This window comes from Panthera onca, chromosome B1 (genome assembly GCF_046562875.1).
Source record: "Panthera onca isolate mPanOnc1 chromosome B1, mPanOnc1 haplotype 2, whole genome shotgun sequence".
Classification (NCBI taxonomy): Eukaryota; Metazoa; Chordata; class Mammalia; order Carnivora; family Felidae; genus Panthera; species Panthera onca.
The window spans coordinates 138,246,738-138,264,412 of record NC_138342.1 but is presented as its reverse complement, the minus strand read 5'-3'; positions in this window follow the sequence as shown (position 1 = coordinate 138,264,412).

Here is a 17,675-nt window from a genome sequence, read left to right as displayed (position 1 = left end):
AGCCACCCAGGCGCCCCGAAAATAGTATCTTTTAGATAGCATACTACAGCAACTCTAAATCCTGTCTCTCCTCTCCTTGTTTCCTCATTTACTTGATTACTGATTTAACTGGACAATTGAAATAAGATACAGAAACCCCACAATGTGAAGACTCTGACGTTACTCCTCAGAGAACACCACATTATGTGGCATATGCACATTAACTCTAGGATAACATTGTTTTAGTCGGTTTGCTTATACTATTTCTTTACTTGATCTCTCTATTTTGGCATTATACCCAGCTGTTGAACTCCACTAATTGCTTTATCCATTCATCAGTCAATGGACACGGGCTGTTTCCATAATTTGACTTTTTAGATAATGTTGCTATAAATATAATGGTGCATGTATGCTTTTGAATTCACATTTTGTATCACTAATTGCTGGCAGAATTTATTATTGTTTTCAGCAATGTCCTGGGAACCAAATTGCTCCAGTCTGTCCCAATTAAATCTAGACTCCTATGCAGGGATAATTTTGAGGCATCTGATCATGCCCTAGCACTTTCTCCCACAATTATTTCAACATAGCTCTCCTTTACTGTTTCCTTTCCTGGTTATCTCTGGAAAATTAGCTGACTTATGATTTAATATATTACCCAGGTAGAGTAATCAGCTTCTTAAATTTTGCATAATTTTCATTTTTTAAGTTTATTTATTTTGAAAAAGACAGAGAGCATGTGATCAGGGGAGGGGGAGAGAAAACCAGAAAGAGAGAATCCCAAGCAGGCTCTGCAGGGTCAGTGCAGAGCCCAACATGGGGCTCTAACCCGAAAACTGTGAGATCATGACCTGAGATGAAACCAAGAGTCGGACACTTAACCGACTGAGCCACAGAAGTATCCCCACCTTCTTCTTAATTACCACCAAAATCTCTAATGTTTTGAAGAGCCCTTAGGTTTGAATTCCTTCACACTCTTTTGCGAGTCAGATTTTTATGACTATAGGGTCTATACTCTGCTTTTGAGTATGTGAATGTGTGTGTGTGTGTGTGTGTGTGTGTGTGTGTGTGTATGTGTGATCTGCCTCTCCCTCTTTCCTGTGACCTGCAAAATATCTGAACCACAGCTTTGGAGCTGGTGTTGGAAATAGTTGCTCCCTACTCTTGGACTGATACTCCAGTTTTATGAGCAAAGCAGTGGGTGGGAGGTGGTAGCTTCTGTTCCTCTAAGCTTTCTTCTCTGATCCTGGAACTGTCTTAAAATTATCTGCAGGGAACATCATGATGTAACATCCCATTAGCTCTCTAATCACCTGATCATGCCCTAGCACTTTCTCCCACAATCATTCAACTGTAGTCATATAGCTGTCTTTCTTTTCTTTTGAAAAACTACTCTTGACTTGGGTCTTTACATGTTGTTTTTTTCCACTTATAATGCACATTCCCCAGATATTCTCATGAATTCTTTCTTTACTTTCTTCAGAAGTCTGTTTACTAGTGAGATTTCTTGACTACCCTATTTAAAATTTGAAATCATCTTCCAAAATATGCTCATCTACCTTTGCTGTTATGCATTTCCATAAATGTATCAACATCTAACGTACTATATTATTTATTGTGTATTTGTTTATTACCTGCATAACCCCAGCCAACACATTCACATAATGCAACCAAATAAGAGCAGGGACTTTTGTCTGTCTTGTTTATATCATACCCAGAAAAAGGCTTAGAATGTGGTAGGTCCATATTAGGCAGTCACTAAATGTATGTGAGACAACTGAATTGTTATTTTAATTGGACTCAAACTATTTTTGGTCTCTATAGAATATATATTTAACTTTTGATAATCTCAAATCATTATCGTAAAAATGTATTCCTTGAATGTTATTAAACTGTGCTAATTAACTGTGGAAACATTCAGGCAGGAGTTTTCTATTTAATATTCTATAATTCTCTAAAGTATTAGAACTAATAGACATATAATGAACATTTGAATAGATGATGTCTTTTTTAAACATTTGTCATCTCAAATGTAATTGCTTATGTAAACATGATATTTGTTATGCTAAAGATTAATCCTTTCCATGTATTATTAAACTCTAAATTAATATATATCATGTTTTAGTTATTTCTAGAGGCAGATTGTCCTGTATATATTAGCTGTGCCACAAAAAAGCATGCTTACATAAAATAAATAAAAAATGTTGCATCTTGGTATCCTAAAGAAATATCAGTATATTGGGGGATGATAATTGTATTTCTGTTTCAAGATTACTTACGGAATCAAAAGTATTCCACTCCTTACTGGAGGCAGCTACAATTTTATTTAAACTTTATTGTTTGATGAATTTATACTTTCCCAACACTCAACCTGAGATAACTTGCCTCTGATTTCTCTTACTCATGTACGTGCATAAAACTTTTCACTGTTATCCAACTATGTTCAATATCTCCTTCCATTATTAGCTCAGTGTTTATTTTTGCTAATACTATTAGTTATGATTATTTGAGCCAAGTAGTGCTATCCAGAAAGAGCATGCTGATTAAAGAAAATTATAGTTAAAAAATAAGTAAATGGAAAAAAGTAAATGTACACATTATACTTGAAATACTAAACTATGTTATTTATAAATTGTATTTTTGAAGTCTCTCAGAATATTACTAGGATCAATTTTTGCTTTTTTTTTTTTTTTAATTTTTTTAATTTTTTTTTTTTTTTTTTTTACCGTTTATTTATCTTTGAGACAGAGAGAGACAGAGCATGAACGGGGGAGGGTCAGAGAGAGGGAGACACAGAATCCGAAACGGGCTCCAGGCTCTGAGCTGTCAGCACAGAGCCCGATGCGGGGCTTGAACTCACGGACCGCGAGATCATGACCTGGGCCGAAGTCGGCCGTTTAACCGACTGAGCCACCCAGGCGCCCAATTTTTGCTTTTTAAAAATCTGAGAAGAGAGACAAAATTAAGGAGAAGTTTATACAAGGAAAATAAATAAGTAGTCCCAATATTTACCTAAAATATTTATCATTTTTAAACCCTCCTAGATTTTTTTTCTATAAAACCCATTATTATTATGTATTCTCTTAACTTGTAAAACCAAGTAAAAATAAATTTAACAGTCTAAGCCTAGGAGAAATGTACATAACCCACAGGATTGTGGGAGAAATGATATTATGGTAGGTGCATAGAATTCATATATTAAGTAAGGTATGAGGGAGAGTCAGCTATAGACTTAAGGTAAGCAAATTTAAAGCTCATAAATTATTAATATTATAAAAGCATTAAAATAGCATTATTGGCAATAGTATAAGGTATTAATTTGATTCATAAAAGGTCCAGGTTGCAGTATACAATGTCCTGCCACATTGTATTAAGCCTATAGTCTCAGTTATATTGGAAAAGCCCCAAATAAATCCTCCTTCCTCCTGGGCTTTGGAGCATATCCATGTTATATTTTTCAGAAAAAAAAATGAAGTTAAAAGTAGCTTCTTGTTTACTACTGGCTGAGACTAAACACTTGACCATGTTGGACAAAGTTACTGTATGACTTAAATTATGCATTATGGAATGAATATTACTTAACATGTTGAGCCAAAAAACTGAATGTCCATGACAATCCACTCATAGGGCAGAAAGAAAATCTACCCCAGTCTAGAAAACTTGGAAACACTGGCTTTGCTTGACTTTGCCCCAACTTACTTACAAGTTGGAGTTTCAGGAGAAGAGAGGGAATTCAAAAAGACCAAAGAGTACAATACCAGCCTAGTGTCACACAGAGGAAATTGAATCATTTTTCCCACTCCCAATGTCAGATCAGAAACCAGATATTTTGCACAGGAGAAGAGGCAGACCATAAGAATAAATAGCTCTAAAATTTCCTTCGAAATAACTGATGTTATTTGAAACAGAATGTGAAGAATTAAGGTTAGAGACCACTCTTACAAACAATAAAGATCTGGATTATAAGCAACTAAGTGGAGGTTGGTAGCTCCACTTACAATTTACAAGATAAATTGTATGCCAACAAGTTTATGAGAAAGAATTAGAATTTACTCAATAAATTAAAACAAAACTACCACATGACCCAGAAAATCCACTTATGGGTATTTATCAAAGAAAATAAAATCACCATCTCAAAGACAATGCATCCCCATGTTCACTGCAGCACTATTTACAATAGGCAAGATGTGGAAAAAAACTTAAGTGTTCATCAATGGATGAAGAACAGTGACACACGCACACACACGCACACACACACACAATGGAATAATGGGAATATTATATTATTGGATCATAAAAAGGAGGAAATACTGCCATTTGTGACAACATGGATAGATTAGGGCATCATGCTAAGTGAAATAAGTCAGAGAAAAACAAACACTATATGATTTCACACATATGTGGAAACCAAAAAGCTGAATTTATAAAAACAGAGAGTGTACAGTCATTGCCAGGGACTGGATGGAGGTAGGGGAATGGGGGAAAACGAAGAGATGTTGATCAAAGGGAACAAACTCCCCATTATAAAATGAATAAATTCCAGGCATCTAATGTACAGCCTGGTGACTACGGTTAACAATCCTATATTATACACCAGAACATTCCTATGAGGGTAGATCTTAAATGTTCTCATCATAACAGCAGCAACAAAAAATGGTAATTATATGAGGTATAAGGTGTGTTAACTAGCCTTATTATGATAAATATTTTGTAATATATACATACATAAACTCATTACATTTTAAACCTTAAACTCACAAAATGTAGTATGTCAATATATCTCAATAAAGCTGTAAAAATAAGAAAACAAGATATAAATATGGCCTGTAAGCCCAAGAAAAGCTGTCACACTATCAGTGTGGAGCCTGCTTGGGATTATCTCTCTCCTTCTCTCTCTGTCCCTCCACCGCTCATGTTCTCTCTCTCTCCCTCCCTCTTTCTCTCTAAAAACCAAATAAATAAACATTTAAAAGAAACAAAATGATATTCTACTTCACATCAACTAGAATAATAAAAAGAAAATATCAAGTATTAGGGTGTATGTGAAGAAATTAGAACTGTCTTACACTGCTGGTGGGATATATAAAATGTTACAGACACTGGAAAACAGGATGAAAATAAAGTATTTTATTAAAGTATTGATCTCAGAATTAGCAAACGACTCAAGGATCCCACTGCAAGATATATATCCAAATAATCTAAAACAGGTCTACACAAAATCATGTACATGATTGTCCACTGCAATATTATTCATACTACCCAAAAAGTGAAAACAATCAAATGTCTAGCACTTTGTTAATGGACAAATTTAATATGGTATATTCCAAGTAATTAAATATCATTCATAAAAGAATGAATATTATTTTATGCTTTAACATGAATAAATCTTGAAAACATTATGCAAATTAAGTGAAGTCAGTTATAAAAGACCATACCTTGAATAATTTCATTCATATGAAATTTCTAAAATGAAAATCTATGGAGATAGAAAAGCGTATTAGTGGTTGGGGTAGAGGAGACAGAAGGAATGACTGCTAATGGGAATCGACTTTCTTTTAGAGTGGTAAAAACATTCTGCAGTTCATTACAATGGAAGTTGCACAACTCCATGATATATTAAAACCATCTTTTAAAGTTTATTTAATTTGAGAAAGAAGGAGAGAGAGAGAGAGCATGAGGGGAGGAAGGGCAGAGAAGAGAGAGAGAGGAAGAGAGAGAATCCCAAGCAAGCTCCACGTTGTCAGCACAGAGCCTGACAGAGGGCTTGATCTCATGAGACACAAGATCATGACCTGAGCCAATACCAAGAGTTGGTTGCTTAACCAAATGACCACCTGGGAGCCCTATACTAAAACTATTGAAGTATACACTTAAATGACTGAATTTATAGCATTTGAATCTTATCTCACTAAACTATTATATAAAAAAATAAAAATATGATGAAGATAAAAGGAGAAATATTCAGGTGACATGATTTATTGGTAGAAAATTCCAAGGAATCTACAAAATTTCCTAGAACTCATATGTGTAATCAGTATGGTCATGAAATACAATATGAATACACACAAATCAACTGCATTTTTATGTATTTACAATGAACAACTGGACACTGAAATTAAAGATGCAATATCATTTACAACTGCTCCAGAGAAAAGGAAATATTAGGATAAATCTAGCAACATATTTATATGATCTATATGATGAAAATACAATATTGAAGAAAAAAGTCAAAGAAGGTATAAATACTAGAAGAGGCATATTATTTTTATTGATTGGAAGATTCAACACAGTAAAGATGTCAATTGTCCTTAATTGATGTGTAGATTTAATGCAATTATTATCAAACTCTCAGCAATTTTTTGTAGATATAGAAAAAATATTCTAAATTTTTTATGAAAATTCCCTAAGTGAGAGGAACCATTCTTTCCAGTAGAAATGCTTATTTTATATCTAGAATAATCAAGACAGTGTGGTACTGCTGGAGAGAATGACATAGATAAATGTAACAGAATACAGAAACTAGAATTAATTTTTGACAAAGGGGAAAAATAATTTAATTTAGGAGGATAATCTTTTCTTCTTTTTTAATTTTTATTTAATTTTACTTTATTTTTAAATACAATTTATTGTCAAATTGATTTCCATACAACACCCAGTGCTCACCCCAACAGGTGCCCTCCTCCATGCCCATTACTCACTTTCCCCTCTCCCCCACCCCCCATCAACCCTCAGTTTGTTCTCTGTATTCAAGAGAGTCTTATGGGGTCTTGAGAAGGAGGATAATCTTTTCAACAAGTGATGCTGGGGCAACTGGACCACTATAGGCAAAAAATGAAACTCTGACACATTGTACTAAATTAAGTTAAAGTTGATAATGGATTAAATACGAAACATAATATGATAAAACTTTTTTTTTATAAGGCAGTAGAAAATATTTGGGGTATAACACTAGGCTAAGCATCTTATACTTAACAATTACATGTATGATGGTGATCCATGATCCAAAGGAAAAAATGATAGATTGAAACCATCAAAATTAAAAATGTTGCTCTGTTAAAAACTCTAAGATGAAAAAGCAAATTACTGACTCTGGAAAAATATTTCCAAATCCTAAGTCTGACAAAGAATTCATATACACAATATGTAAAGAATTCTTAAACGCAATGTTAATAAAATAAACAATACAATTAGATAATGAGAAAAGATGTGAACAGACATTTCACAGAAGAGGATAACAGGCAGATGATAAATAAGCATATGGAAAGATCTTTCACATCATTAGCTTTTACAAAAATACAAATTAAAATCACAATAAGATATCACTACATAACTATCAAAATGGCTAAATTAAAAAATGATGATAACCCCAAATACTGGTGAGGATGTGTCAAAACAGGATAACTCATACATTGCTGGTTCAAATGTAAATTTTTTTTAGTGTTTATTTATTTTTGAAGGAGAGAGAGACAGAGCGTGAGAGGGTGAGGGGCAGAGAGAGAAAGAGACATAGAATCTAAAGCAGGCTCCAGGCTCTGAGCTGAACTGTTAGCATAGAGCCCTACACAGGCTGTGAACTCACCAGCCAAGCCATGAGATCATGACCTGAGCCAAAGTCAGACACTCAACTGACTGAACCACCCAGGTGCCCTCCCTGGTTTGAATGTAAAATGGAAGAGTAATGTGGCATTTGGCAGCTTCTTTTAAAACTAAAAATGGTCTTTAAAAATTAGCAAAGAATTACATTGTTAGGTATTTATTCCAGAGATTCATGAAGAAACTTGTCCATAAATGTTCACAGCAGCTTCATTTATAATCACCCCAAACAAGCAAACAAACAAACAAAAAAACTGTTTTTTAAATGTTCTTCAGTGGGTCAATAGTTTAACAAACTGTGGAACTTCCATGTCATGGAATACTCCTCAGCAATAAGAAGGATATACACAAGAACTTGGGTTGACCTTCAAGAAAATTATGCTGAGTGGAAAAAGCCAATCACAAAAGAACACATGTTACAAAATTTCATTTGTATGTAGACATCTGTCAAATAGCAATTATAGAGATAGGGAGGAATATCCATTGCCATGGTGGAGAGTGGGGTAAAATGGACTTGGCCATAACATAAGGAAGTCATGCGATGGCTCACTTAACTATCCTCATTGATGGTGGTTACACTAAGCCACACATGTATAAAATTGCATAGAGGAACACACATATGTACATACATATATACACTGCTGCATATATAACTGCTGAAATATGAATAAACTACAGCTTGAATCAGGTCAATTTCTTAGTTCTGACATTTTCCTGTAGTGTACAAGATGTCAAAATTGATAGAGGCAGGTGAAGAGTACACAGGACCTTACTGTATATATTTTTGAAACTTTCTGTGAATCTGTAATTATTTCAAAGTTAAGTATTTTTAAAAGTTGACTTTTTATTGAATTGAGTACTAAATTTATATTAATGTCAATTTTATGGATGTGATGCTATATATTTGCTGGTTATGGAAACTTTGGTTTATAATCCACAAGTTCTTATTATGTGATGTATCCTGGGTAGTAAATGTCACTATGAAGTATCACTATGTTCCTGAAGAAACAGAAACAAAGGCAGGAAGTTGCTGTGATATTTATATTAGTTTTAAACCATATTTTTATATGAAATTCTGTGTAGGAAGCCAAATATGTTAGGTAGAAGGAACTTAAAGAAATATTTAATTTGATATGAGGTGCAGCCATCAGCAAAAATACTCTTTAGAACTATGATGTCCTCAGGGCGCCTAGATGGCTCAGTTGGTTAAGTGTCCGACTTCAGTTCAGGTTATGATCTCACAGTTTGTGAGTTCAAGCCTTGCGTCAGGTTCTGTGCTATCAGCACAATTCAATTTCTGTGTCTTTCCCTTTTTCTTTGACCCTCCCCTGACTCTGCTCACACCTTGTCTCTCTCGCGCTCTCAAAAAAAAAAAAAAAAAAAAAAAAGTATGATGTCCTAGGGGTGCCTGGGTGGCTCAGTCAGTTAAGCATCTGACTTCAGCTCAGGTCATGATCTCGCGGTCTGTGAGTTCAAACCCCGCATAGGGCTCTGTGCTGACGGCTCAGAGCCCAGAGCCTGTTTCAGATTCTGTGTCTCCCTCTCTCTCTGCCCCTCCCCCACTCATGCTCTGTCTCTCTCTCTCTCTCTCGTCAAAAATAAATAAATATTAAAAATTTTTTCTTAAATAAATAAAAATCATGAAAATTTAGGGGCGCCTGGGTGGCTCAGTTGGTTGAGCGTCCAACTTTGGCTCAGGTCATGATCTCATGGTTCGTGAGTTTAAGCCCCACATCGGGCTCTGTGCTGACAGCTCAGAGCCTGGAGCCTGCTTCAGATTCTGTGTCTCCCTCTGTCTGTCCCTCAGCCGCTTACACTCTGTCTCTTGCATTGTCTCAAAAATAAATAAACATTTAAAAAATTAAAAAAAAAAAAAAAAAAGAACTATGATGCCCTAAAGAAAGAACATTCTTTCTAATGGAAAAGTTCCGTATCTTCTCTGTCCAATATATAGCCACTAAACATCTATGATAGCTAGTATTACTGAGGAATGGAATTTGGTTTAAAATGTTTATTTTGGGGGGGCACGTGGGTGGCTCATTTGGTTAGGCGACCAACTTTGGCTCAGGTCATGATCTCACAGTTCATGGGTTCAAGCCTTGCATTGGGTCTGTGCTGACAGCTCAGAGCCTGGATCCTGCCTTGGATTCTGTGTCACCCTCTCTCTCTGCCCCTCCCCCTCCCCTAAATAAATAAACATTAATTTTTTTTATTTTTTTAATTAGTTTATTTTTATTTAATTTATTTTTTTAATTTACATCCAAGTTAGCTAGTATATAGTGGAACAGTGATTTCAGGAGTAGATTCCTTGGTGCCCCTTACCCATTTAGCCCATCCCCCCTCCCACAACCCCTGCAGGAACACTCTGTTTGTTCTCCATATTTAAGAGTCTCTTAGGTTTTGTCCCCCTCCCTGTTTTTTATATTATTTTTGCTTCCCTTCCATTGTGTTTATCTGTTCTGTGCTTTAAGTCCTCCTATGAGTGAAGTCCTATGATATTTGTCTTTCTCTGACTGACTAATTTCACTTAGCATAATCCCCTCCAGTTCCATCCATGTCGTTGCAAATGGCAAGATTTCATTCTTTTTGATTGGTGAGTTTGCATTGTATATATTTACCACATTTTTTTAATATATGAAATTTATTGTCAAATTGGTTTCCATACAACACCCAGTGCTCATCCCAAAAGATGCCCTCTTCAATACCCATCACCTACCCTCCTCTCGCTCCCACGCCCTATCCACCCTCAGTTTGTTCTCAGTTTTTAAGAGTCTCTTATGCTTTGGCTCTCTCCCATTCTAACCTCTTTGGGTTTTTTTTTTCTTCCCCTCCCCCATGGGTTTCTGTTAAGTTTCTCAGGATCCACATAAGAGTGAAAGCATATGGTATCTGTCTTTCTCTGTATGGCTTATTTCACTTAGCATCACACTGTCCAGTTCCATCCACGTTGCTACAAAGGGCTATATTTTATTCTTTCTCATTGCCACCTAGTACTCGATTGTGTATATAAACCACAATTTTTTTTATCCATTCATCAGTTGATGGACATTTAGGCTCTATCCATAGGTTGGCTATTTTTGACAGTGCTGCTATAAACATTGGGGTACAAGTACCCCTATGCATCAATACTCCTGTATCCCTTGGGTAAATTCCTAGAAGTGCTACTGCTGGGTCATAGGGTAGATCTATTTTTAATTTTTTGAGGAACCTCCACACTGTTTTCCAGAGTGACTGCATCAGTTTGTATTCCCACCAACAGTGCAAGAGGGTTCCCGCTTCCCCACATCCTCTCCAGCATCTATAGTCTCTTGATTTGTTCATTTTGGCCACTCTGACTGGCGTGAGGTGATATCTGAGTGTTGTTTTGATTTGTATTTCCCTGATGAGGAGAGACGTTGAGCATCTTTTCATGTGCCTGTTGGCCATCCGGATGTCTTCTTTAGACAAGTGTCTATTCATGTTTTCTGCCCCTTTCTTCACTGGGTTATTTGTTTTTTGGGTGTGGAGTTTGGTGAGCTCTTTATAGATTTTGGATACTAGCCCTTTGTCCAATATGTCATTTGCAAATATCTTTTCCCATTCCGTTGGTTGCCTTTTAGTTTTGTTGATTGTTTCCTTTGCTGTGCAGAAGCTTTTAATCTTCATGAGGTCCCAGTAATTCATTTTTGCTTTCAATTCCCTTGATTTGGGGATGTGTCAAGTAAGAAATTGCTGTGGCTGAGGTCAGAGAGGTCTTTTCCTGCTTTCACCTCTAGGGTTTTGATAGTTTCCTGTCTCACATTCAGGTCCTTTATCCATTTTGACTTTATTTTTGTGAATGGTTTGAGAAAGTGGTCTAGTTTCAACCTTCTGCATGTTGCTGTCCAGTTCTCCCAGCACCATTTGTTAAAGAGACTGTCTTATTTCCATTGGATATTCTTTTCTGCTTTGTCAAAGATTAGTTGGCCATACTTTTGTGGGTCTAGTTCTGGGGTTTCTATTCTATTCCATTGGTCTATGTGTCTGTTTTTGTGCCAATACCATGCTGTCTTGATGATGACAGCTTTGTAGTAGAGGCTAAAGTCTGGGATTGCGATGCCTCTTGCTTTGGTCTTCTTCTTCAAAATTACTTTGGCTATTCGGGGCCTTTTGTGGTTCCATATGAATTTTAGGATTGCTTGTTCTAGTTTCGAGAAGAATGCTGGTGCAATTTTGATTGGGATTGCATTGAATGTGTAGATAGCTTTGGGTAGTATTGATATTTTGACAATATTTATTCTTCCAGTCCATGAACACAGAACGTTTTTCCATTTCTTTATATCTTCTTCAATTTCCTTCATAAGCTTTCTATAGTTTTTAGCATACAGATCTGTTACATCTTTGGTTAGATTTATCCCTAGGTATTTTATGCTTCTTGGTGCAATTGTGAATGGTTTCAGTTTATTTATTTGTCTTTCTGTTGCTTCATTATTAGTGTATAAGAATGCAACTGATGTCTGTACATTGATTTTGTATCCTGCGACTTTGCTGAATTCATGTATCAGTTCTAGCAGCCATTTGGTGGAGTCTATCGGATTTTCCATGTATAATATCATGTCATCTGCAAAAAGTGAAAGCTTGACTTCATCTTTGCCAATTTTGATGCCTTTGATTTCCTTTCGTTGTCTGATTGACGATTCTAGAACTTCCAACACTATGTTAAACAACAGCAGTGAGAGTGGACATCCCTGTTGTGTTCTTGATCTCAGGGGGAAAGCTCTCAGTTTTTCCGCATTGAGGATGATATTAGCTGTGGGCTTTTCATAAATGGCTTTTATGATGTTTAAGTATGTTCCTTCTATCCCGACTTTCTCAAGGGTTTTTATTAAGAAAGGATGCTGAATTTTGGCAAATGCTTTTTCTGCATCAATTGACAGGATCATATGGATGTATTAATGTGATGTATCACATTGATTGATCTGCGAATGCTGAACCAGCCCTGCATCCCAGGAATGAACCCCACTTGATCATGGTGAATAATTCTTTTTATATGCCGTTGAATTCGATTTGCTAGTATCTTAGTGAAAATTTTTGCATCCATATTCATGAGGGATATTGGCCTGTAGTTCTCTGGAAGTTTTCCTTCCCTTTCTATTTTTTGGGAATAGCTTGAGAAGGATAGGTATTATCTCTGCTTAAATTGTCTGGTAGAATTCCCCAGGGAAGCCATCTGGTCCTAGACTCTTATTTGTTGGGAGATTTTTGATAACTGATTCAATTTCTTTGCCGTTTATGGGTCTGTTCAAGCTTTCTATTTCCTGCTGTTTGAGTTTTGGAAGTGTGTGGGTGTTTAGGAATTTGCCCATTTCTTCCAGGTTGTCCAGTTTGTTGGCATATAATTTTTCATAGTATTCCCTGATAATTGTTTGCATTTCTGAGGGATTGGTTGCAATAATTCCATTTTCATTCATGATTTTATCTATTTGGGTCTTCTCCCTTTTCTTTTTGAGAAGCCTGGCTAGAGGTTTATCAATTTTGTTTATTTTTTCAAAAAAACAAATCTTGGTTTCATTGATCCGCTCTACAATTTTTTTTAGTTTCTATATTTTTTATTTCTGCTCTTATCTTTATTATTTCTCTTCTTCTGCTGGGTTTAGGATGCCTTTGCTGCTCTGCTTCTATTTCCTTTAGGTGTGCTGTTAGATTTTATATTTGGGATTTTTCTTGTTTCTTGAGATAGGCCTGGATTGCAATGTATTTTCCTCTCAGGACTGCCTTCGCTGCATCCCAAAGCGTTTGGATTGTTGTATTTTCATTTTCGTTTGTTTCCATATATTTTTTAATTTCTTCTCTAATTGCCTGGTTGACCCACTCATTCTTTAGTAGGGTGTTCTTTAACCTCCATGCTTTTGGAGGTTTTCCACACGTTTTCCTGTGGTTGATTTCAAACTTCATAGCATTGTGGTCTGAAAGTATGCATGGTGTGATCTCAATTCTTATATACTTATGAAGGGCTGTTTTGTGACCCAGTATGTGACCTATCTTGGAGAATGTTCCATGTGCACTCGAGAAGAAAGTATATTCTGTTGCTTTGGGATGCAGAGTTCTAAATCTATCTGTCAAGTCCATCTGATCCAATGTATCCTTCAGGGCCCTTGTTTCTTTATTGACAGTGTGTCTAGATGATCTATCCATTTCTGTAAGTGGAATGTTAAAGTCCCTTGCAATGACCACATTCTTATCAATAAGGTTGCTTATGTTTATGAGCAATTTTTTTATATATTTGGGGGCTCCCGTATTCGGCGCATAGACATTTATAATTGTTAGCTCTTCCTGATGGATAGACCCTGTAATTATTATATAATGCCCTTCTTCATCTCTTGTTACAGCCTTTAATTTAAAGTCTAGTTCGTCTGATATAAGTATGGCTACTCCAGCTTTCTTTTCACTTCCAGTAGCATGATAAGTAGTTCTCTACCCCCTCACTTTCAATCTGAAAGTGTCCTCAGGTCTAAAATGAGTCTTTTGTAGACAGCAAATAGATGGGTCTTGTTTTTTTATCCATTCTGATACCCTATGTCTTTTGGTTGGCGCATTTAGTCCATTTACATTCAGTGTTATTATAGAAAGATATGGGTTTTGAGTCATTTTGATGACCGTAGGTTTCATGCTTGTAGCGATGTCTCTGGTACTTTGTCTCACAGGATCCCCCTTAGGATCTCTTGTAGGGCTGGTTTAGTTGTGACGAATTCCTTCAGTTTTTGTTTGTTTGGGAAGACCTTTATCTCTACTTCTATTCTAAATGACAGATTTGCTGGATAAAGGATTCTCAGCTGCATATTGTTTCTGTTCATCACATTGAAGATCTCCTGCCATTCCTTTCTGGCCTGCCAAGTTTCAGTAGAGAGATGGGTCATGAGTCTTATAGGTCTCCCTTTATATGTTAGAGCACGTTTATCTCTAGCTGCTTTCAGAATTTTCTCTTTATCCTTGTATTTTGCCAGTTTCACTATGGTATGTTGTGCAGAAGATCGATACAAGTTACGTCTGAAGGGAGTTCTCTGTGCCTCTTGGATTTCAATGCCTTTTTCCTTCCCCAGATCAGGGAAGTTCTCAGCTATTATTTCTTCAAGTACACCTTCAGCACCTTTCCCTCTCTCTTCCTCCTCTGGAATACCAATTATGTGTAGATTATTTCTCTTTAGTGAATCACTTAGTTCTCTAATTTTCCCCTCATACTCCTGAATTTTTTTATCTTTTTCTCAGCTTCTTCTTTTTCCATAATTTTATCTTCTAGTTCACCTATTCTCTCCTCTGCCTCTTCAATCCGAGCTGTGGTCGTCTCCATTTTATCTTGCATCTAATTAATAGCATTTTTTAGCTCCTCCTGGCTGTTCCTTAGTCCCTTGATCTCTGTAGCAATAGATTCTCTGCTGTCCTTTATACTATTTTCAAGCCCAACGATTAATTTTATGACTATTATTCTAAATTCACTTTCTGTTATATTGTTCAAATCGTTTGTGATCAGTTCATTAGCTGTCGTTATTTCCTGGAGGCTTTTTTGAGGGGAATTCTTCCGTTTCATCATTTTGGATAGTCCCTGGAGTGGTGCGGAACTGCAGGGCACTTCCCCTATGCTATCTTGAATAACTTGCTTTGGTGGGCGGGGCCTCAGTCAGAACTGTTGTCTGCCCCCAGCCCACCCCTGGGACCACAGTCAGACTGGTGTGTACCTTCTCTTCCCTTCTCCTAGGGGCGGGATTCACTGTGGGGTGGCATGGCCAGTCTGGGCTACTTGCACACTGCCAGGCTTGTGGTGCTGGGGATCTGGCTAGTAGCTGAGGTGGATCGGAAAGGTGCACAGGGGCAGGAGGGGTAGGCTCAGCTCACTTATCCTTCGTTGATGCACTTTGGGAGGGGCCCTGTGGCACTGGGAGGGAGTCAGACCTGCCATCGGAGGGATGGATCCGCAGAAGCACAGAGTTGGGTATTTGCACGGCGCAAACAAGTTCCCTGGCAGGAACTGGTTCCCTTTGGGATTTTGGCTGGGGGATGGGCGAGGGAGATGGTGCTGGCAAGCACCTTTGTTCCCTGCCAAGCTGAGCTCTGTCATCCGGGGCTCAACAACTCTCCCTCCCATTGTCCTCCAGCCCTCCCGTTCTCCGAGCAGAGCTGTTAGCTTATAACCTTCCAGATGTTAAGTGTCGCTTACTGTCCGAACACACTCCCTCCGGCCCCTCCGCTTTTGCAAGCCAGACTCAGGGCCTCTGCTTGGCCGGCGGGCTGCACCTCCACCCCGTCTCCCTCCCACCAGTCGTGTAGCGCGCACCACCTCTCCTCCCTTCCTACCCTCTTCCGTTGGCCTCTCGTCTAGGCTTGGCTCCGGAGAATCCGTTCTGCTAGTCTTCTGGTTGTTTTCTGGGTATTTAGGCAGGTGTGGGTGGAATCTAAGTGACTCACAGGACGCAGTGAGCCCAGAGTCCTCCTACGCCGCCATCTTCCCACCTTTTTTCTTTTTTTTAATTTTGAGAGAGAGAGAGGCACATGTGTAAGCAGTGAAAGGGCAGAGACAGGGGAGAGAGAATCTGAGGAACAGGATCTTCAATTTTTTTAAATTTCAGTTACAACTACACATGGCTAGTGTCTACCATATTTGACAGAAACAGTCATTAAAAGTTCTAGTCTGGAAAGAATCCTTTTAATTAGCATATAGTATACATCATTTCTAATTTACAGTGTTTTTCTTACCACTTATCTGTATAATCCTTATTAGGCCATAATCTCTTTGGAATAGTTTACTTCTCCCTGAGATGAAAGAATTAGACCACTTTAAGGTCCCATGTTTCCATATCTATCTCACTTGCACTGTTACCATTTTATTTAAAATACTGACATCTGCCTATACTGCCCGTATCAGATGGTTCACATAAATCATACTTTTCAACACAAATCAGACTGTAGCCTAAGGGACAAGGGAACAATCTCTCTCATCATGTGGAAGCTGAACGCTGTTAGAAGTAGTGCTTTTCTAAACCAATTGATGGAATCATAGAGGTGTAAATGTGCTCTCTCTCACTGAACCACCACCTTCTGAGAGGCTGACAGGCAATGGGTGGCAACTAGCTGTCTGACAAGACCGATTGGCAGTGCATACCTCAAGTGACACGATTATAGAAAAGAAAACAAAACAAAACAAAAATCAAATTAGTGTCTATACTACGGCTTTCAAGCTAGAGGAGGAATTGCCTAAAGTTACCTGTTTTACAGAAGATTTAACAAAGTAGGAACACTGGTAATCTTGGCTTGCAGAGATTAGGGCAGGCTTTATTTGATCTGGCAGGATGTCTGCTTACTGAGAAAGTTTCTTGGGATTTAGTTCAATTAAATTAATAAATGCATGCTGACTCTGAATCAGATACTGTGTACTACCAGGGAACAAAGATGAATGAGATCCTATCACCATCTATAGAAGTTTTCAATCCAGTGAGGAATAAACAACCAAATAGAACAAATATTTTGAAATTTTTATTTGGCAGCCTTTTAACTTTATCAGTTTGACCATTTGCATTTGTGCTTTGTAGCACTGCTGGTTTGGGCACTTGCTCACCAGGTGCTATATGAGTGTGATGTTATTATGTTTTATATGACAGCATAGTTTCCCCCAAGTTGGAAGATATTTACCTTAGGAACAAATGAACATTATCTATACTAGCAACCTGACTTTTTCAGGAAAAGAGTTCACTGTGTCCTTAACTACATCAATCTTCTGATCTTCAAATTCTGTTTTTTCTGTGCTACTTTTGTTCTTTCCTTCATCCATTTACAAAATATTTGGCAAGTACTGACTATTGCTAGGGTTTGATCTAGGTGCTGGTTATAGAGCAACAAACAAAGAAAAAGACTTTTCGTGAAGGGGGCTTGTCTAGTCAGGGGAGATGCAGGGAACCAGGAGGACAAAATTCTATCTGTTTGAGTCCTTGCCTGTGCCTTCTGCTATTCATGGTGGCTTCAAAAATTGTGCTCCAGTCGATTCCCATTTCTATTTTTTATGCTTTGTTATGTATCCCTTTACAGATGATTCTTTCATTTATCCATTTTATTTTTATTTTTTTAAGATTTTAGTTATAAGTAATCTCTACACCCAA